Source organism: Euprymna scolopes, chromosome 2 (assembly GCF_053919585.1).
Source record: "Euprymna scolopes isolate OS-2025 chromosome 2, ASM5391958v1, whole genome shotgun sequence".
Classification (NCBI taxonomy): Eukaryota; Metazoa; Mollusca; class Cephalopoda; order Sepiida; family Sepiolidae; genus Euprymna; species Euprymna scolopes.
The window spans coordinates 139245314-139267224 of NC_136483.1; the positions used below are offsets into that span (position 1 = coordinate 139245314).

At 35.8% G+C, this 21911-nt stretch overlaps 1 protein-coding gene across 8 annotated transcripts in view; it reads right to left on the reverse strand.

Annotated features, from left to right (window-relative positions):
- Positions 1-21911, reverse strand: part of LOC145296533 (proton-coupled folate transporter-like) — a 134576-nt gene that overhangs the window by 57952 nt on the left and 54713 nt on the right. For 3 of the 8 annotated variants that reach the window (XM_080142551.1, XM_080142544.1, XM_080142547.1), the window contains exon 1: positions 19084-19175. The exons of 1 other annotated variant lie outside the window; for it this stretch is intronic. The gene's annotated coding sequence lies outside the window, so the exon portion shown is untranslated. Of the gene's footprint in view, positions 1-18728; positions 19176-21911 lie in introns of those variants that run through there. 4 more of the 8 variants (XM_080142576.1, XM_080142562.1, XM_080142554.1 and 1 more) reach the window with 4 other exon arrangements.

A 21911-nucleotide genomic window follows, 5' to 3' on the forward strand; every position in this document is an offset into this window, starting at 1 on the left:
ATTCTTAACAAATCTTGTATTTCCGGTACCAGTTGATGTTGAATATTTCTCTGGCACTAGAAGTTGTTATCACTTTGTCCCAACATCACAATGCACAATCCAGGGAAAACAATTAAGTATCGACACAAGAATCTTTGTTGATTATTCCTTCCTGGCCATGCCAGAACCACAGAATGAGATACTAGAGTCTTTCAAATGCAATGACTACATCACTTGCATCTTTGACGGATTGTAGTGGCTGGCATTGTTTGAGGTTATAAATAAGGATGAACAAGACCTCACTTGCAAATTCCTGTATCCACATGGGCCATCAGTTTAATTTCACTGGCCTGGTACAGATGATAAGGGATGGACTCCATTGAACAAGATAATCATGAAGATGGCAACACCAAATACTTCATCAAATGGAAGAACATATTTCATCAAAGATGAGGAAAAGAACAAAATCCAGAACTACTTAGATTACTTATTTCTGATGATTTCTTTTTATATATTGGTTTGCATATTTTACAGTGATACGTAATCTGTTGAACTGTCAAAGATCTCCTGGCGTTTAAGATGACAAAACCAAAATTTCAGTAAATTAAGTAAGTTTCAGTTTTCCACTTGCATTCCAAAGATGCTGGGACACATTTTTTGGACACCTATTTGAGATCCATAACCCCCTGGGGAGGAGGTAAAGCAATGTTTTTTGAGTTATTTAGACCAAGAGGAATTGTTTTGAATTTGTTTGGAGTCTTTTAAAAGCTATTTTAAAAGTAAGACAACAAATCTTTTTGGCTGATGTGGTGTGATCCCCCGGCAGTAAAACATGAAATAAGAGCAGATTTGCTGCTCTATAAGCTCTTATTTGACATTCTGACCTATGTTTTCAGCAAAGCTTTCTGTGTTTTTGTTCTACTCATCACACTAGTCTATTGCAAATATCGCAATTATCTTACTTAAATCAAGAAATCTTTGGAAAAATATTAAACTTCAAGGTTTAAAAATGCCAGAATAGTGATAATGTCAAGAGAAATTTTTTGCTTTTATAAAAGTTTCATCCTATGTTATTTCAAAAATCCAAAACTTATTTCAGGAAAAGCACTACAGTTATCCTTTTTGTTGCTCTATTTTGGAGAGCCGAACGAACTCTTAAAAAGTGCCGCAGTGGCACATTATTTAGTCAAAACGAGGTTTTCCTTTCATTTGGTGCCTTTCTTACTATGATTTTTTGATTCTTCACCTTTGAAAACATACGTGGGTTAAATTTAGGCCCAAGAGTATTATTTCTAGCCCAAAAACTGAACATTTTCTAAAACATTCAGATTCTAAAATAGGGTGTCATGACATACCGATTTCTTATTTCTGAAAGAAAATCAACCCTCTGAAAAATGGGTTCCTCTATTCAAATATAGCTGAAAATTCAGATTTCTCTTAGTTTTTACCTAAATTTTATGAAGTGTTCATAAGAAAAAAATCTGAGGGGGCTGGTGTCAGGGCTGGATGATATGGGCTGGAATGTCCCTTTTACGTTTTTTTTTTCTGTGTAGTAACATATTACTATTTATGTAAGAACAAATAAAGAGTATACCTTAATCTACTTTGGCATTGAGCACTTTTGTATTAACCTCGTTACACTTCATTTGTTACTTAACCTCTGCAAAAACAATAACCTCATATTATTCTAGCTCTTACTCTGTCGAGCACAATAACAACACAGGATTTTTCACTCATAAGCAATGGAAAAAAATCAACTTTAACACCTTGCTTAAAAGCATTCCAATCACAAACAAATGGAATCATCAACTCATCCTCACAATGAAACTAGAAGATCTACTCAGAAGGATGAAACGGAAGGCACACTTTTTCCTTAACAACTCAATGAATGAAGGTCACAAGGATCACTACGATTTTAAAAGCTAGGAGACAACACCTCATGTTGAACAATTGGATTACTTCGAGGTGGATCTAGCAAAGATGGTCAGGGATATTACCTTCCACGACAGAAAAAACAACTTCTAAAAAGGATTAGACAAAATTGTAAAAAAAAAATTCAAAATACAAAATAAATACTTGTTAAGGTGGATAAAATCGAAAACTTTTATAAAGCGAGAAAGCTAGAATACTTTAAATTATCAGAACAGAACATTACAAGTTATTATAAAAAAAAAAAAAGCAAATTTTGATTTAGTAGAAAAAATTAACTTGGACAGCAAATCAATAACCGACAAGCTAGAAATTAGTAATAGAGTTGATAAATTAGTAAATAAGGAAGCCTAAATTCTCTTAAAGTACCATAAATAAGATTTCACCAACAAACCTGATTAAACCTATTAGTCCTGAAATCAGAAAAATCAGTAAAAGGATCTTGGAAAGGATTAATTCTCAATTCAAGAACATATAATCTAAACCAATGGATCAATGTGGCTGATGCAATCGATTGGTTCTCTAGGATAAAAAAAAAAAAAACAAAGATAAATGTTCTTTCATCTAATTTGATATCACAAATATTACTTCCAAGCAGTTTCTCTACATACTCCAAATATTTATTTATTTCCCCGCAAGTCATCCACTTAAATTTTGGCACTCAGCAACATAGATGTATGTTATATTTTATATCAAGTTTCCCCCAAAACGATGTTTACTCTTAATAGAAATATTTAACAAAATGAAGATTATCTGGGTGTGTTATGTTGTTGGCTTTCCTAATCTCTTATACTATAGAAATGCTATCACCTTTAATACGACTTAACTCCAGCAAATAAAATGGAATTAATAATCAGCCTAAATTTAAACTTAAATTTTAACTTTTTGTTCTAATTGAAATCAATAGTTTTCTCTACTATATAAGAGCACTCTTAACCATAAATTTTAAATCGTCAACTCTAAACACTGACTAGTTTCAACCTCTCACAACTACCAAGTACATCATAAATTTAAACAGTACTGTTATGTAACATAAACTTAAAAACTAACTCTAAAATATTTTTATTTGAATCTATTCCAAATGAAGAAAAACACACACACACACACACATATATATATATATATATATATATATATATATATATATATATATATATATATACCTTCAGGTCAATTGTCTAGACTTATTTTATATCTTGACTTATTTTATTTTTTGCTGTTTACAGCTCATCTTTTATTTTTTTTTAATCCATTATTTTTCACATTTTGATTTTTGAATTTTACTTTCAACACTTTTTCCCCAGCTTTGTTACCATTATTAGTCAATATAATTATTATTAAAAATTATCATTATCAATTGTCATGAATATCGCAGTCACCAACCTTTTTACCCCCATTACCTTCTATTTTTAATTATCATTCTCTCAATTAGAATAGATGATTATATCTAAGCATGGAGATAAATTAATTATATACATTTTGAGATTTTATTATTACTATTATTATTGCTATACAACTTTCAAAGATTTGCTTAGTAAATAAGTAAAAATAGCTAGAAATAGTGAGAAATAGGAGTTAGGGTGAGGGGAGTGGACGAGAATGGGGGACGAGTAGGAAGGAGAAAGACAAACCTTAGAATCACCACTAATAAATTATTTATGGTTTCTTCTTTTCATTCTTCCTCTTTTCCTTCTTTCTTTCTTTCTATCATTCTTTTTTCTTTTCTTCCTTGCATCTTTTTTCTTTTCTTCCTTATCTCTTAACCTCTTCACTAATGTTTGTAGGCGTGGTGAGGCAGGGATATACAAGAGGGAAACATGAGTTATACATTTTCTGGCCACACAAAAAATTCTAACAAATTAAAGTCATTTTTATAATTGAATAACTCCAATTAAATCTGAAACCCCTTTTAGCATAGTTATGTCAAGTTCACATTCCCCTACTGATTGAACCTAATCACACTATACTGTTTAAGATTTAGGGCAACCATGACACACACATGCAAATACTATTCTTTACCCCCCCCCCTTCCCATCCTTTCCCAAATCTCAACACAGACTCAAATCCATACCCCTATTGGGCCTTATTTACATACAACCAAATTTTATTTTTCACAACATCTGACAGAACCTCCTGATATAAACTCCCTCTAATGAGGAAGAACTGATATTTTCATTGCAAACTTTGTTTTAGTATAAGCTATATCGCCTGAAAACGTCTCTAATTACTGGTAACTAACTAACCGGAACATGCCCATGACGGTGTAGCAACATATTACTGCTTATGTAAAAACAAAGAAAGATTATACCCTGCTCTACTTCGGTATTGAGCACTCTTGTATTAACCACGTTACACTTCATTGGTCACTTAACCTCTGGAAAACAATAATCTCATATTATAGCACACACATCATATATATATATATATATATATATATATATATATATATATATATATATACCACCTTTTTTGGCAATTTATAAGTTCCAATTCTCAGTGACTATTCATTAGAATTTAACAAATGAAGGCTCGTTGGAAAGGTAATGGCCTGCATTGTGTAGTGGGCTATGTGACATTTGCCCCTTAAGGTCGCACATTAAGGGGATCATCCATCATCCAGAGCCTATTTTTGGCACATTTTTACAGTCATTTGCTTTCCATAACTTTGCATATGGATTACAAAATATCTAATACTTCTCTAAAATTTCTGGTCTTGATGGAGGGAAGACTTAAACTTGCTGCTATGGTTTTAAATGACTGAAATAATAGCTAGGGGAAACTTGATTCCAAATATTTCTCATATGTTATATCTCCCCTCTTTGGTTTTCATACATGAAGTAAATTTCACAGTGTATGAGAATTGTTTGATGCTGGGGATATTCATAATTGTACCTTATTTCCTAAAGAAGGGAGATATAACACATGAGAAATATTTGGAATCAAGTCTCCTCTTGCTGTTATTTCAAATCATTTGAAACCATAGCAGCAAGTTTTAATCTCCCCTCCATCAAGGCCAGAGGTTTGGAGGAAATATACATATAATTCAAACACAGTAGTGTTTGAATATATGTTAAGTAGCAGTTTTAGTCATTTAGAATTGCTTTAAAGCTTCACCGCTCACTCATTTTTCGACCAAATTTCAAGCATTTATATACAGTTTATAGATCACCTTCTCAGCTTTATTGTGAAAAAATAATTTTCAATTTTCATTCAGTAAAATGAAAGTTATGATGAATTTTCTGGTGTTTAAATTCATAAAAATATGTAAGGAGGTGAGCGACCCTTGTTATGACTGGTTTCCATAGCAACGACGTCGTTTCAGCGACTACTGTTGCTAATAATTCACTGCTGTCGCGAAAATAGAAGTAACAAGTGAAACAGAGAGAATGAAAGCATGTAAGGGAGATAATTGGGGAGATTTTATTGAAAGTAGACGAGTGCCATACATTGTTATCATGTATGTGTTTATGAGTGTAAAAAAATAAGACTGAAATTAAACAAAGAACAACTGAATTTATTGGAAGCCTGGAAAAATCATGGATTACAATAGAAAAATGCGAGCATGAAAAGCAATAGGGTTAAGCTTAAACATGGAAAAGTAAAGGACTAGTTGTTAAAACTAGAAAAGAAAAGGATAAGATATTCTAGTAAAAAATATAATAAATTTATAACTTATTGCAGCATTAAAAAATAGTGTATATATATATATATATATATATATATATATGTAGAGAGAGAGAGAGAGAGAGAGAGAGAGAGAGAGAGAAGAACAAACCAAATTATGTGTTCTTCAATGTTGAGTCTTTATTGCAAGACTTCCTCTGAATGAATGAATTTAAGAAAACAAAACATCAGTACAAATATTTGAAAATGTATTTTTGATGTAATGAAACTTATAACCTTGTTCCATTTCAGAAACTAAAAAAGTCTGAAATAAAAAGGGGGTGCATAGCGTTGTGAAGGAGAGTAAGATTTTTTATATATATATACTGTCGTATAGCCGTTAATATATTTAAAAAGGTATGATGCAATTCATATTCTTTTAGGAACATATATGTCCATTATAATTCAAATATGGATGTGTAACTGAAATGAAATGGGTGCATTTTTGTTATGTAATTTATTGACTGATTGTATGTATTAATTATTATGTGATGTTTTCTATGGCGTGGAAGAGTTAACCTGTGTCTAAAATTAAATTATGTTCTTTTAGTAGGAGTTTACTTATTAATGGTGATACATTATAGAAACTTCCATGTTGTTTAATTGTGTTTGCGATAAACACTGATTCAGGAAGTCTCCGTTGCGGTTCATTTGAAATAAATTTAACTATTTTTGCTTCATGCTGCAATGAATGAAGAGAATAATGCATTCATAGGATTGCATTTTCTTATATCTCTTTTATGTTCATTGAGCCTACGTCGGGTTTCACCAACATATATATGATGGCAATTTTGGCCAGAAATAGTGTATACGCCTGCATTGGAACTTAGCTTGTTTTGGAAATGTTTTCTTGTTTTTAATATTTGTTTTATAGTTTGAGATGCGGTTTGTATGATTGGAATTCCTAGTTCATTTAGTTTATTGCAAATTATTGTATTATTGATGTGTATGTAGGTAAAAGAAGATGTCTGTTTATGAGAAAAATGTCTGGTGATTTTTGCTTACTTATCCTGGAAAATATATGTGTGGCTTTTTTTCTTTGCATTTAATATAAAATATGTGGAATATTGCAAAGTTTTCAAAGTATTTGTGAGGTATTTGAATTCTTCATCCAGATATTCTAGACTGCAAATTCTGAATGCACGTAGGAAGAAACTAGTTATCATGCCTGTTTTTATTTTGTTATTATGGGTTGAATAGAAATGTATGTAATCATTTTTGTGTAGTTATGAGGTGAACCCTTACGGATAGTTTCTTATTGGATTTTATAGTCAGTATGTCTAGAAAAGGTAATGAGTGATTGTTTTCTCTTTCATATGTGAACTTTATGGAGGGTTCGACTGGATCTAATTTGCCTTTAATATTATCTATGTGCGGGTTTTCAGGAAGAAAAATTAAAATGTCGTCAATGTATCTACAATATTCTGTGTTTGGAGGTAATCTAAATTTGAAAGGACTAGATTCTAGGAATTCTAAGAAAAGGCAGGCTATTATTCCATCGAGAGAGTTACTCATAGGAAGACCGAAATTTTGCTTGTAGAAATTGTTATTGAATTAAAAATAATTCATGCCAGTTATAAGTCTTATAATTTTTATAAATTGTCGGGAGGAAACAGTAAGTTAACGTTTGATTTTTTAGGTGTGTATGGAATAAATTTAAACATTTTTTTAAATGGGGACATTAGTGTATAATGATGTTATATCTAAGCTGTGTATAGTTTTGTGATGCATATCAATGTTTTTCTTTATCTTGAGTAAATCTCCGGAGGTTTTTATGTGAGAGGTGCGGATAGAGCCAATTGGGTGAGTTAAAATGTTGGATATGGCCCATACAATTTTGTGTATTGCACTACTGATGGCAGATATTATGGGGCCTATAGGGATGTCCGGTTTGTGAGTTTTACGAAGCCCATATAATGACGGAATTTTGAGGTGGTATTCAATGTATCAAAAAAGTTTTGTTATTTTTTTTATAAGTTTTTTAAAATATTTGTTGAAAGTCTCAATACTTCTATTTACTGTCTTTAAATCAGTGTTGGTGTATGTGTCTCTGTCTGTCAATAGTGTTGAAACTTTCTCCATATAGGTGTCTTATGTCCATTATATCTCCACCTTTATCAGCTGGTGATATAATTATGTTCTTGTTATTCGCTAGGTGTTTCAAGGCATCTATGTATCTCTTTGGTAGAACAGTATCATAGAGCCGAATAGCTGCGACTGAAATAACACCCTGTATGAAACCTTTTTAAAATTTGTGTTTTAATGTTTGTAATTATTCAAAATTGTGTTGATAATATTCGAATGGATGCCAGTTGTTAATTTTAATCCAAAACTGAGTGCTTCACTTTCAATATTTGAAAGTTCTCTAGTAGTATGCTTTTGTATTAGATCCGGGTGTCCTATGGTTTTCCATTTGCTGTTTGAGATTAGTTTTGTAAGTTTATAATCCAGTTTGGAAATATGGTGGATGTTGAATATTTGAACTGATTTGTTTATATTTGTGAAAGATTTGTGTATCGTTGTGTGATTCTGTTGTAGGTCAATAGCTAATGTTCGGATCTCATGGAATAAATAAGAACTTTGCTATTTTAAAAGATCTGCTGAAGAAGATAAATATTTTTTAATATAATCCAAGAAAATATGGTGTGAATATTTCAAATATCTAAATGTATTTTTACGTACGATTTTTTCTTGTATACATTTAAGCAGAAAAAAAATCTTATTCTCTTTCACAGTGCTAGGGCCCCCCACCCCTCTATATTTTGAATTTTCAATGACTTTTTTCATTTCTAAAATGGAACAAGGTCATATATTTCATTACATCAAAAATATATTTTAAATTTATTTTTACTGTTTTTTTTGTTTTCTGAATTTCATTCATCCAGGGGAAGTCTCGAAATAAAGATGAAACGTTGATAAACCCATAACTTGGTTTGTTCCTTTTTTATTTCTCTATCTCGTCGGAATATTATTTCCAATATTCTCATTATACATATATATATATATATAAATACCCATTCACATACATCTTTCATGATAAAGCTAGAACCCAGAATTAGATAGAATCGAGCAATTGCATCGACAACGGACAACGCCAGACCCAAAGTGGGTTTTGATGTACTGCATCTCATCAGTGACGTGCTCCGACATAGGCACGAACCCAGGTTGTCACACTCATGAAGTGTGCAATACTGACGACCTAACCATTTGGGCCATGGCGCAATCTATTGGCTATGCCTCGATTTTTAAATTCTTATATTTTTATCCAGTTCTACGTTCTACGATGTGACAAGTAACACGTCCTATACAACTAAGATAGTTACTGCTGGTGTGCAACGGTAGATATCACATCTACAAACATTAACTGAAATTAGCCGACTCCCCAGACACGATTTCAGAACAAGCTTATTTTGTGGAGGGACATCACGTCCCTACGAAGGATGAACCGCTTTTTCTACAAATATTAGGCATTAAGAGGAGATTATAGATAGATATATAAATACCCGTTCACATACACCTTTCACAATAAAGCTAGAAACCAGAATTAGATAGAATCGAGCAATTGTATCGACAACGAACAATGCCAGACCCAAAGTGGGTTTCGATGTACTGCATTTCATCAGTGATGTGTTCCGACATAGGCATGAACCTGGGTTCTACCAATACTTCCGACCAATTTTTCTCCAGCTGGAGGTCGAGGCCAAACCAGATGCCGAGTAGCTTGCATGGCCCATCAGTCCAACCAAAGGGTCCCTGAAGGGGCATACCCCTCCAGGCACCAATATGTAGGCCAATAGACTTAACATAGTTAACTATGGCTCCTGTGACCTTGGCATACTGACTTGTTTCTATGTCGGCGACTCTAATCTCGGCACTGCTCGTTACAAGCACGGTCATGTCGTCGGCATAGGCGGTATACTTTACCGGGGTAGAGCCACCTGGCAAAGTAATCCCGTGAAGGACCGGATTCACCTGAAGCTGGTGCAAATATGGCTCAAGCGCCAGCACATACAACATTGAGGATAACGGACAACCTTGACGGATAGATCTTGTTAACATGAAGGGTTTCGACCTCACCCCATTCACTTCCACCATAGCACCGGGGTTGGCATACAAGAGGTGAATCCAAGAGCGAAACTGGGGACCAAACCCAGCCGAGTGAAGAACAGCCCCTTGATATCGATGGTCTATTCTGTTGAATGCTTTAGACTGATCTAAATTGATCAGCGCGGCTTCTGTGTCGACTTTTTCTACGATCAAGCGTATCGTGTGCAAATTATCTTGAATCATCCAGCCCTTAACAGAACAAGTCTGTTCGGGACTTAATAGATGGTGTAAGACAATCTGCAGACGATTTGCTAAGATCTTGGCCAAAATCTTTAACTCTGTGTTTAACATCGTTAAGGGCCGGAAATTACCTATCCCATTCCCTCCATTTTTATCTTTGCATAACAATTTAATGATCCCCCTGGTAAAGTACTGAGGTATGCACCCGTTCCTAAACCAGGAGTTAAAAAGTACGGCTAGCAAAAGAATAAAAATGGGCGACAGCCTCAAATACACCTCATAGGGCAGACCATCAATCCCAGGGGTCCTGTCTAGCTTGCCCTGTTTCAAGGCCTCAAGGACTTCTTCCTCTTTTATGCTACCTTCACACCTAGCCGCTTTGGTCACCTCAAGGTGAGAAAAGTCGGCTAAATAGGTGTCAAACTGTTCAATAGTCAGACCAGTTCGAAAACCCTCCAAAATTCTGTCATTCGATGTTGCGGTTCGTCCGGCCGGCAATGTGACACTGGCGATGTGTCAATCAGCAGAACGTCGAAATTCCTCCGCACGCAGTGACGCGGCAATATTTGTTGCCTCGTTTGGCACTCTTTTTAATCTAGCCCTAACTAGTAATCCCTGGTACTCTCTGTTATCCAAGGAGTTGAGTTCAGCCTTAACTATAGTATAATTAGCACTATCCCCTCCTCCACCACCCTTTCTAATCTATCTTTCTAATCTATCTTCTAGTGCTGCTTTCGCTGCTCTAAAATCAGCAACAAAGGACCTAATAACTTTTTTTTAGGTTACCCCACCACTTATTCCCGATAATGGCCCTCATCAATTTCCTCTGTATGGTTAGTAGAAGCTGTTCCTGGAAGTCCTTCACGTCGAACAACGACGTGCTGAATTTCCAGTAACTAGTTATCCTAGGTTTAACACTATCTAAGTTTACTCGAACCTGGACAAGCCTATCGTCCGAATAAACTATATTATGAAAACTTGGACAGTCTAAAAGCCCTAGGTCGACTCTCCTAACTAAGAACCGATCAATGTAACTCGAAAGTTACACCGGATTGGAGCCGCGTCTACCTGTCCAAGTCCATGCTAAATCCCCGGGTTTTTCGTTTCGAAATTTATTGACAAGATCAAACTTGTCGACAAAGTCTCAAAACGCCTTAGCATCTCGGTTCTGGTTAGTATCCCTTGTGGTATTAACCCCGTGATCTAACTCGGGATCCAGGACCGCATTCCAGTCTCCCGCTAAAACTAACCGACGAGACGAATTCATGAAGTGTTCGATTCGCCAAAAAAAGGAAACTAGCTCAGTACGGTTATTGGGCGCATAAACCCCAATAAAACGAAATGCCACATCCTTTACGGTAACATCCAGAATGAGCAATCTTCCCTCTGGATCTGTATAAATAGAGTCACACGCCGCATCAAGAGTGCACTTGACTAGCCAGGTAACCCCCCTTGCGTGGATATCAAAATATGCTGAGTAGAGCTTAAAGTCTCTAAGGAGCACATCCTGATAATCACTTGGAATTAAGTGAGTTTCCTGTAAGCAACATATATCCACACCGAGGCATTGAAGGTCGCGTGCAACTCGAAGTTTACAAGAGGCGTCCCTCAACCCTCGGACATTCAAAGTACCTAATCTTAAGGCCATCTTGGTTTACTTAGGGTTGGGAGTCCTGACCAAACATAGACGGTGTCAAGACACCGACAGCTGTCCCCATGGATCCAGTGGTTATCTCAGTGGTGATTGACCCGTCAAGGGACAGACCGCCGATGTCAAGAGAAAAAGTTAGTTTAATGGCCCTATATAATGATGGGTGCATTTAATAGGGACCGTCCAACACATGATTTCTTCATTTCACTGATTTCTCTGCCGTTAAAGAAGGCTGCAGGAGGAAACATGTTAAAAGAGGTGTTTGCCTCATCCAACATCATCCAAACCCCGTTGGCTTCCCCTCTAGGTCTAACTACCGTTAGAATTCTATTTGCTTTGGGGAAGTTTTCGGGGTTTGAGAGCTCTTCTTTATGTAAAGTTTTAAAGACTAACAGATTTTTATAGTCCTTAGACTTGTGTGACTTCACGATAATTTCACGTTCTGCTGTCATTTGGCACACAGCATTGCCTACAAAAAAGGGGGGGATTTCTTTTTGCAGGACTCAGTTTCAATTGAGGGACTTCTTTGTCTTTTTTATCTGATGGGGTGGGAGGGGGCATGTCTTTTTTCATGGAGAAGGGGGGGTGTTCTATGGTGTGTTGGCAGGGGTGCAAAAAGGGGAAGGTCTCGGGCTTTTCTTTTTAGGGGCGCCTAGGGAAGTCATTTTTTTTCCCCCTGATAGGGAGTGTAGTGCTTACTGGGACTGGGACTTTTTTGGGAGAGCGTTTGTCTTTCGGAATGGGGTTTGGTTTTTCTGGGAACAGGGACTCGGAGAAGGGGACGGATTTTTTGGTTTCGCATTTCTCATCCAGAGAGTCCTTGAGTTTTAGTAGTTCTTTGAATTTGTTTCCACCTGGATCTTTATTTGTCTGTATTTCTAACTGTTCCTCCTTTGTGAGAGATCGTGCATATGTTTTAGGTGGTGTTTTTTGGGGTAGAACGAGTTTCCATTCATCTTTCTTTTTTGGAGAGGCTGCTTCAGTGTTGCAAACTGAATCAAACTGATCAGGCGATATTTTTGGTGTAGTGTCGTTGTTTAATTTTTCATCTGCCTCGGGTATTTTTGCTCCAACCTGCGCATCCGGCTCTAAGTTGCCTAGTACCCGATTTTTGGGGTTTCTAGGCATTGGTTGTTTCTTGGGGCACGTGTATGTTAAGTGTCCCACTTCCCCGCATATCCAACATGCCGGACGCCTTCCTGCCACTAAAATCGGTAGTTTTTCATTCTCCGCTTCCAAATAGTAGGGGATTTTGAAATATGTCTCTTTGTTTAGTAACAGGTCAAAGGACCAGACGTCATTGTAATTGTCCACGCTCACTCCAATTACGTCTCCAAATTGGAGGAGGTAAGCAGCCAAGTACTCCCCTGGAACTGCGCCAGGAAATTCAAAGATGGAGATGGTAGTTCTCCTTCACCCCAAGTACTCCATTCTAAGTATATAATCATTCGTGATGATCTTGTTTTGTGACAGTTTCACGCATTCCTCCTCGGTTTTAAACAGGGCTGCCCAGGTATTGTATCCCCGAGCCTTGGTTATTCTTTCAGCTCTCATGCCGGTGGTTACTATTAGTTTTGTGACTTTATCCTTGGTTGAGCGGATAAGTTTTTTTGTTTTACAATCTATGACGAGAAGAGAAATTGTTTTCTTAGCGAATTCTTGCAACCTTGGTTGCTCTAACGTTATGCCTTTATCTGTGACATGCTCTACGCATTTCTTTGCTTCCGTCAAGAATGTCTCCAGGTTTACTTTAACTGCAGGGGGCTTCTTCCAGCTTTCATTTTCAGTGTCCATCTTTTCCTTAGTAGGAACTGTCGGCGCACAGCTGGCAGATGCCATGCCCGGTGGTAAAAAATGTGCCGTAATAAACGAAGATCCGGTGCTAATAAATAGCGATGGGAGAAAAGAAAGGGAAGAAATAACAACTTTAACAATAAAGATAACAATAACAATAACAATAATAAATAACAATTAAGCACAATAGAGAATGTATACCGACAAAAGATGATTTAATAATGGGGTATGATCCTGTACAGTCGGGAGATTCTATTTATAAACGATGCTGCTAGGAACTGACAAATCAAATTAATTCATGTTCTGCTACCAACCAATCAGAAACCAGAATTGCTCCATAAAAATTAAATCTTTTCTGTAGCAACTTCGCATATGTTTTTTTCGTGTCAACACAGGAAGAATCTTCTGCTCTATGGCTTCCAACTCAAGAACTGTCTGAGAACCAGTCACCACCAGGACTTGTATAGAACATCTAATCATCGGAAACTGTTCTGAAACTAAACATGGCTTACAACTCTAGAGATTATGGGCCCAGTGTGCGGCTTGATTTCAAATTGTGGCAAGTGAAATTTTTAGAATATCTACAAATTCAAAAGCTACACAAAGTACTTCAGGCACACCTGAAAACACCTGAAAACAGAAACGACCCTGACTTCATTGAAAAGAACACAACTGTCTTTGCAGAATTAATACAGTGCTTAGATGACCAAAGTCTATCACAGGTAATGAGAGAAGCCCTGGACGATGGCTGCAAAGCATTGAACATATTAAGAGAGCATTATTCATCGAAAGAAAAACACCAAAATTAAATTATAACCATACCTGGAATAAAAACCGCAACTTTGCCAAAAACAATTTTTCTCCTAAGAAAAGTACAAAAATTATTTGCTATAATTGTGGCCGACCTAATCACAAGAGCTTCCAATGTAGGTACAGTGTGGGGTATATGGTTAGAAAAAAAAAAAAAAAAAAAAAAAAACGTACCGGGCATATCTGCATCGCTCTTTGGGAAAGAAGAAGGAAAGGATGGCTAGCTCATTTATATACACGAAGGGCATCTTGGGAAGGCAGGGCATGATGGGAGAAGCTATTTTTTTTTCGTAGGGGTGATTTGATGCGATGCCAGCAGTCTGGCATTGGGCGTCGTATTAGAGATGGGAGGTGTAACTGTGGAAGATGCGGCATGGCTAAGAAAGAAAAACGACTATTCCCATATCAACATAGCTGAACTGGAGGCCGCTATGAAAGGAATCAATCTGGCTCTGAAGTGGGGATTGAAAATAATTGAAATCAAATCCGATTCGGCAACGATAGTTTCATGGATCGGGTCGGCAGTGCCTGGCGATAAGAGAGTTAGGACCAGAGGTGCTGCAGAAATGCTGATCAAGCGCAGCCTTGGAGTACTCGCAGATTTGATAGCGGAATTCCAGTTGAAGGTATGTGTAGTGCTGGTCCTATCAGAAAAGAACAAGGCAGATTCGATGACACAGGTAAAGAAGGCTTGGTTGCAAGAGAGAAAGGAGGTTTCCTCACTATGCTGTGCAGGAGAGGAAGTTAAAAAGTTACATGAAATGCACCACTTTGGTCAAGAACGGACGTTATTCCTGGCAAGAGAGGTTTAACCAGAAACCACCAAGAAGGAGGTCAGGGAGGTAGTGGAGCACTGTCAGGAGTGCCAATTGATAGACCCCGGACCATCCAGACACGAAGCAAGAGAGTTACACATTGCGGAGGACTGGAAGCGATTGGCCATTGATGTGACACATTATCGCCATAAGCTGTATCTGTCGATGGTCGACTGTGGACCGGGGAAGTTTGCCATATGGAGAGAGATCAGGGCAGAAGCTGCATGGGCGATCGGAGGGGTCATCAAAGAAATATTTTTGGAAAGAGGGCCGGTTGAGGAACTGTTAATGGACAATGGCCCCACTTTCTGATCAGAAACCTTTAAAGAGGTGTGTGATAAGTGGGGCGTAAGGCAATTTTTTTAGGGCAGCGTATCGGCCGAGTGGCAATGGGACAGTGGAGAGGAATCATCGCACCATCAAGGCTGCTGCGGAAAAAAGCAACATTTCACCCATGGAGGCGGTGTTTTGGTACCACATCTCATCGAAAACCAGACAAGATGAGACAACTGTGCCTCATAGAGCCATCTTCGCATAAGTGGCGGCATCTGTGCAACAAAACAGTAGGAATTGAGGGTGAAGACGCTACCATTAAAGTGGGCGAGGAGGTGTGGGTGAAGCCCCCCAATTCAAAATGTACCACTCGCTGGGGGAGGGGGGGGTCGTAATGGGAACGCAGTCAAAGAACAATGTGATGATGAATGGCGTTCCCCGGCATATCCTAGACCTGCGTCGTGTAACCCTGCCGGTGCGCTGTGATGGCAGTGAAGAGGAGGAAGTCGAGATCCACCAAGAAGCTAACGATGCACCCCAATTCGACTTAGCCCCACATTGTGGTTCTTTACAACTTGACGAGAAGTTCTCCCCCAGAGGCCTCAACGTGAGAGGACGAGGCCTACTTGGATGAAGGATTATGAAGTGTCTTATTGATCTCGAAGATCAGGGGAGGGGAGCGTGTGGGGTATATGGTTAGAAAAAAAAACAAAACAAAAAAAACGTACCGGGCGTATCTGCATCGCTCTTTGGGAAAGAAGAAGGAAAGGATGGCTAGCTCATTTATATACACGAAGGGCATCTTGGGAAGGCAGGGCATGATGGGAGAAGCTATTTTTTTCCTGTCTCTTCCTTTTTTTTCTAGATAGGAGGATATAAAAGCTGGGAAAAATTTCCTGTAGAAGCAGAAAGAAAAGAGTCGTGAACATCTTCTCTTGAAAAGAATTTCGTATTGCTGATGTTCAGATTGTGCGGTGTGACATTGGTGGTTAGAGGCCAGGTGTGGTCGATTGGAAAAGAAGAGGGCAGAAACGTGCTGTTGGGAGAGCGATTCATATCGATTAGATACAGGACTTCAAAGGAGATTCCATTACAAATGTGGAGAGCTCCGTTAGCAAACATTCATGTTTATATTCATGTACGTTTGACACTTCAACAAACAGTAACAATTTTCTTGTTGATTGTGGGGGAACGGTATATGTGATTACGAAGGAATCTGATTTTATCAATTCTGATCCCAACTTTAAGCCTCAGAATCATTTTGTAGAACTCGCCGACGGCAGTTGAGTAAACAATATCGTTTTGAAAAGAGGTGATGATAAAATCTTGCTAAGGAACAATAAAGGTGAACTATGTTTCAGTATTCTAGAAAACGCTCTTCTAATCCTGAAATTTAAACAAAATATATTTTCTGTACAAGCTGCCATTAAACAAGGTGCAAATTAGCCCAATAAATCAAAACTGGTGTATCCGAATAGAACTGTATTCGGTATTCAAGAAAATGGAAGACTATATTATTTAAATAGCATAGTCCCATCAAAAACCGCCTGCCATGATTTACAGACATGGTATAAAATTCTTGGGCACTGCAATATTCTTGATATCAAAAAGTTGCCGACTGTGGTTGATGGAATGAAAATAAAAACATAAAAAAGCTTTAATTGTGACGTTTGTATGCAGGGAAAAATGACAAACTATTAAAACAAAATATCAGACAAGAAGGCCAAGAAAATTCTATCACTGGTGCAATGTGACTTGAATGGTCCCGTGGAACCGATAGCCAGAGAACATTATAGATATGTGTTGAATTTTGTAGATGACCATTTAGGTTTAATAATGGTTTATTTTTTAAAGAACAAATCTGATACCCTGCTAGCAACTAAAAAAATATTTAACCGACATGTGAAGTAAAGTGTATTCGCTCTGACAACGGTACGGAATTCACTAATAAAGACTTTGAACCTTTACTAATTAACCATCGTATCAAGCATGAAAATCGGCCCCTAAATCGCTACACCAAAACGGGACTGTGGAAAGAGCATTGCGGACACTTTTTAAAATGGCAAGATGTTTACTCATTGAGTTAAAACTCTCTAAAAACTTATAGACGTACGCACTTATGGTGGCTGCCTATATACGTAACAGGTGCTTAAACAGACACACTAAAACCCCAGATGAAGCTTTCTGCAGTAAAAAAACAAATTGGTAAATATCCAGATGCGCTACAACAGAACACTGACCACTCCACTTTGTTTTTTTATAGGTAATTGAGGTCGCTGACAACGAATCTGATAGTCAAACTTGGGGCAAATGCAAACCCACAAACTACTTTCCACCATTTTGCAGCTTCCGTTTACGCTACACATACGTGCTGCAGCATAAACAATGGCTTGCTTCACCTAGCAAACTGCCTTCTCACATGACATATCAATAAAAAAATTACGGACTGACATTTTTTAATGACTTACAATTAAAGAAAAGTACAACAAATTGGGGAACCTTTTTTTTTTTTTTGTTTCACATAGTTTTTAATGCGATTTACAAAAACATAAGCACCAAACATTTTTATGTTTTTTGTTCTTTTTTTTGCGGGAGGGGGATTCAATTATAGAACTTATGTGGCTTAATAGGTGCTTCTGCAGTTTAGTTAACCGTTTTTCCGTAAGTAACGCACCAACATTTACCAATTAGAACACCATTTAACATTTTTCGAATATTTTACTGTTTATTTGGGGGCGCGAGCGGGGGGGGGGGGCAGCCCAACACCACACCCGCCCCCCCCCCAATGTAAACAGTAAAATCTTCGAAAAATGTTAAATGGTGTTCTAATTGGTAAATGTCGGTGCGTTACTTTTTGAAAATTCTATGTTCCAGGAAAAAAAAAAATACAATTAAATTAACCCCACCCCCTTTCCCCAACTTGGAGTGCTTTCCTTTTCTTTTTTTATTTCTTTTTCAGCTAATTTTAAATTTTCCACCCAAAAAAGTGCTATAATGTATTTCTGAAAATTAGATAATTCTATGTTCTGGGAGGAAAAAAAATAATAATAATTAAATTAAATTACACCCCCACCCCCACAACCTGATGTGCTTTTCTTTTCTTGCTTTATTTCTTTTTCATCTAATTCAAGTGAGAAGGCAGTTTGCTTGTTGAAGCTGTCGTTTATGTTACAGCGCGCTCGCGCGTAGCGTAAACGGAAGCTGCAAAATAGTGGAAAGTAGTTCGTGGGTTCAGGGGGTTAATACCATGCAAACGGTAAATTTGCCCCAAGTTTAGCTATCAGATTCGTTGTCAGCGACCTCAATTACCTATGAAAAAAAAATTAGAGTGGTCGGTGTTCTGTTGTAGTGTATCTGAATATTTACCTTTAGTTTGTTAGTTTTTATTTTTGTTCTAACTATTCTGTAGTTTCACTTAGCAATTTAATAAACAAAAGATACTCAGGTACATGCTGTGAGAAATTAATCTCACAAACTACATAATCCCTGGCAGAGGTAAAAATAATTACACAATTACAAAACCATACCTTTAAACTCAAATTTTATTCAATTTATAACATCAAAGAAAGGTTATTGGTCCGGGTACAGTCCTTGCAAAACGGTGGGTCAGTTTTGCCTCCCAAATTGGGAGCCAGATGCTCATTTTTGCTATGTCTATGCTGGTTATCTCCCTTAGATTGGAAATGGTTAATTTGTGCTTCTAAACGAAAGAGAAACAGTATTTTTCGACCACGCCCCTATTATGCAACATTCTATGAGAGTAAAACGTCATTTTTTCGCTCATCTTGGAGTCTTCGTCCTTGACTTGGTTCTTGAATGGCTTCGTCAATACAGAATATTGTTCTTCATTTAAAATTAAAAAAAAAGGAAAAACCTACTTACATTTAATATTGAAAACAAGAAATGTCAACAAACATTATTCGCTCGATGAAATCCTTACTTCCGCCGGTGTTCACGACGGTGTACTGGAAAAACTTGTATCTCCCATTAAAAAAAAAAGTACTGATGACAAAAAAAAAAAAAAACGATACCTAATTTTCAAATATCAGTTTGGCAAAAGAGTTCATACGGATATTTTACTTTTAAATTCAGATAAATATATCTCGGCTCAAATAAAACTTTATTGATCAAAATAAGCACCATCAGAAACAACATAACGCAAACAAGTGTGTGTATCAGAATTTTTGTAGGAATCTTTGACACCCCTAACACGAAACTGCGAATAAGAAAAACCTCGTAATTTCTCTTTTAAAAGTGGGTTATTTATTTTCTTTATGGATTATACTTCCAAAATAAACTATTAAAGTTGTTTTAAAAGTAATAGAATTTTTTTTTTTAAACACTAATGAGTTTTACGAACTCAATATTTTTCAATTTTTAAACTTTAAAAATCTATCAAAATTTTTCTATTGATTCTATTTTTACGATATTTTCAGGGTCAATGTGAAATTTTAGGTGCCCGGAAAACTCGTTCCGAGAAAACTCGTCTCCGGAAAACTGGTCCCCTTTCGCTAGATAGGAAAACTGGTCCCTTATTGAATAAATATCGATTGAAACACACATTTTATGATCATTCTTGAAGGAGATATTATTTTTTTAAATAGATTATAGCCCCTCCCCTAATATTTTTTAAAAATACTTTTACTTGTTTTATGTTTTTTTTTGTTTTGTTTTTTTAAATAAAATCGATTTTCTAAGTTTTCGTTTTCTAAATGGCTAAGTTCTTAGTGGTTTCACTTATATTAAAGCGTTTATTATGTTCATACAAAGTTAATTACAAATTTTTTTGTTCTTATTTTAACGATGTTTTTTGGGTATTATTATACAAACACCGTGACAGCGTTAGGGTTAGGGTTAGGGTTTAGGGTTAGGGTTTAGGGTTAGGGTTAGGGTTAATTCGCTGTCACGGTGTTTGTATAAATTTACCGTTTTTTGGAGTCATAAAAACAATAATTAAAAACAAAACCAAAAAATTTAAAAATAGGCAGCGATTCGATTTTTCGTTGCTTTTTGTTTTGGTTTTTTAATTATGATAGTTTTTTTTGTTGTTATGTTTTTGTGTTCTCTCATACAAAATGCACTCATGCGTTATTTAAAATTATAATTTTATCAATTATCAACATTTATTGTCGTCCTGTCAAATTTTGCAAAAATTAACTAATAAATTAAAAACGAAATATTTTTTTGGCGCGAGAGATGCCATGTGCTAACAATCTCTCGTTAACTAATTTTTAATTTTTTTAATTTTTACTTCAAAATTCTAAAATCAATCATTAAGAGAAAAAGTAATCACTAAATAAATTTATTAATCAATTTTCGGGTTTGTATTACTGTACACATAGATTCGAAAAAGTTGTCAAAAAACAAATATATAACAAATAAATGTTATCAAAGGCAAGATAAATTACTTTTCTACCAAACTGGATATAATTTTCGTGTTTTCATTCAATTTAACATGTTCATTCAGCTCAAAAAGCATACAGTGTTTACCGATGTATTGGAAAATTCAAAATGGCGGCCGACTCTCTCTTTAACACGGTAAGTTCGGGAAAAGGTGTTATAAATAATAAACTAGAGAAAATGCTATTAAAAAACCACCGAATATATGTCAAGTTATGTTACGGTAACATATATTGAGCAAATTTCTAACAGTATTTTGTTTAGTTTATGATTTATTACACCTTTTTCCGAACTTACCGTGTTAAAGAGAGAGTCGGCCGCCATTTTAAATTTTCCAATACATCGGTAAATACTGTATGCTTTTCGAGCTCAATAAACATGTTAAATTGAATAAAAACACGAAAATTATAACCAGTTTGGTAGAAAAGTAACTTATCGGGTAACCCAACTTATCTTGCCTTTGATAACATTTATTTGTTATATATTTGTTTTTTTAACTGCTTTTTCGAATCTATGTGTACAGTAATACAAACCCAAATTTTAATATTTTTAAAAATATAATTTAGAGAGGGGGGTTAAAACTATATCTCCCTACGAAAAACAACCAACAAAAAATGAAATTAAAAAGATTCTTGATAAACGATAGCGGAGTTTTCAATAAAATTGATTAATAAATTTATTTAGTGATTACTTTTTCTCTGATTTTAGAATTTTGAAGTAAAAATTTAAAAAATTAAAAATGAGTTAACGAGAGATTGTTAGCACATGGCATCTCTCGCGCCAAAAAAATATTTCGCTTTTAATTTATTAGTTAATTTTTGCAAAATTTGACAGGACGACAATAAATGTGGATAATTGATAGAATTATTATTTTAAATAACGCATGAGTGCATTTGGTATGAGAGAAAACGAAAACATAACAACAAAAAACTATCATAATTAAAAAACCAAAACAAAAAAGTAACGTTCCCAGTTTTTAAATTTTTTGGTTTTGTTTTTTATTATTGTTTTTATGACTCCAAAAAACATCGTTAAAATAAGAACCAAAAAAATTGTAATTAACTTTGTATGAACATAATAAACGCTTTAAAATAAGTGAAACCACTAAGAACTTAGCCAGTTAGGTAGAAAACGGACAATCGATTTTATTTTAAAAAAAAAAAAAAAAACATTAAACAAATAAAAATATATTTTTTTAAATATTATGGGGGGAGGGCTATAGTCTTCTTTAAAAATCAATATCTCCTTCAAGAACGATCATAAAAGGTGTTTTCAATCGATATTTATTCAATAAGGGACCAGTTTTCCTA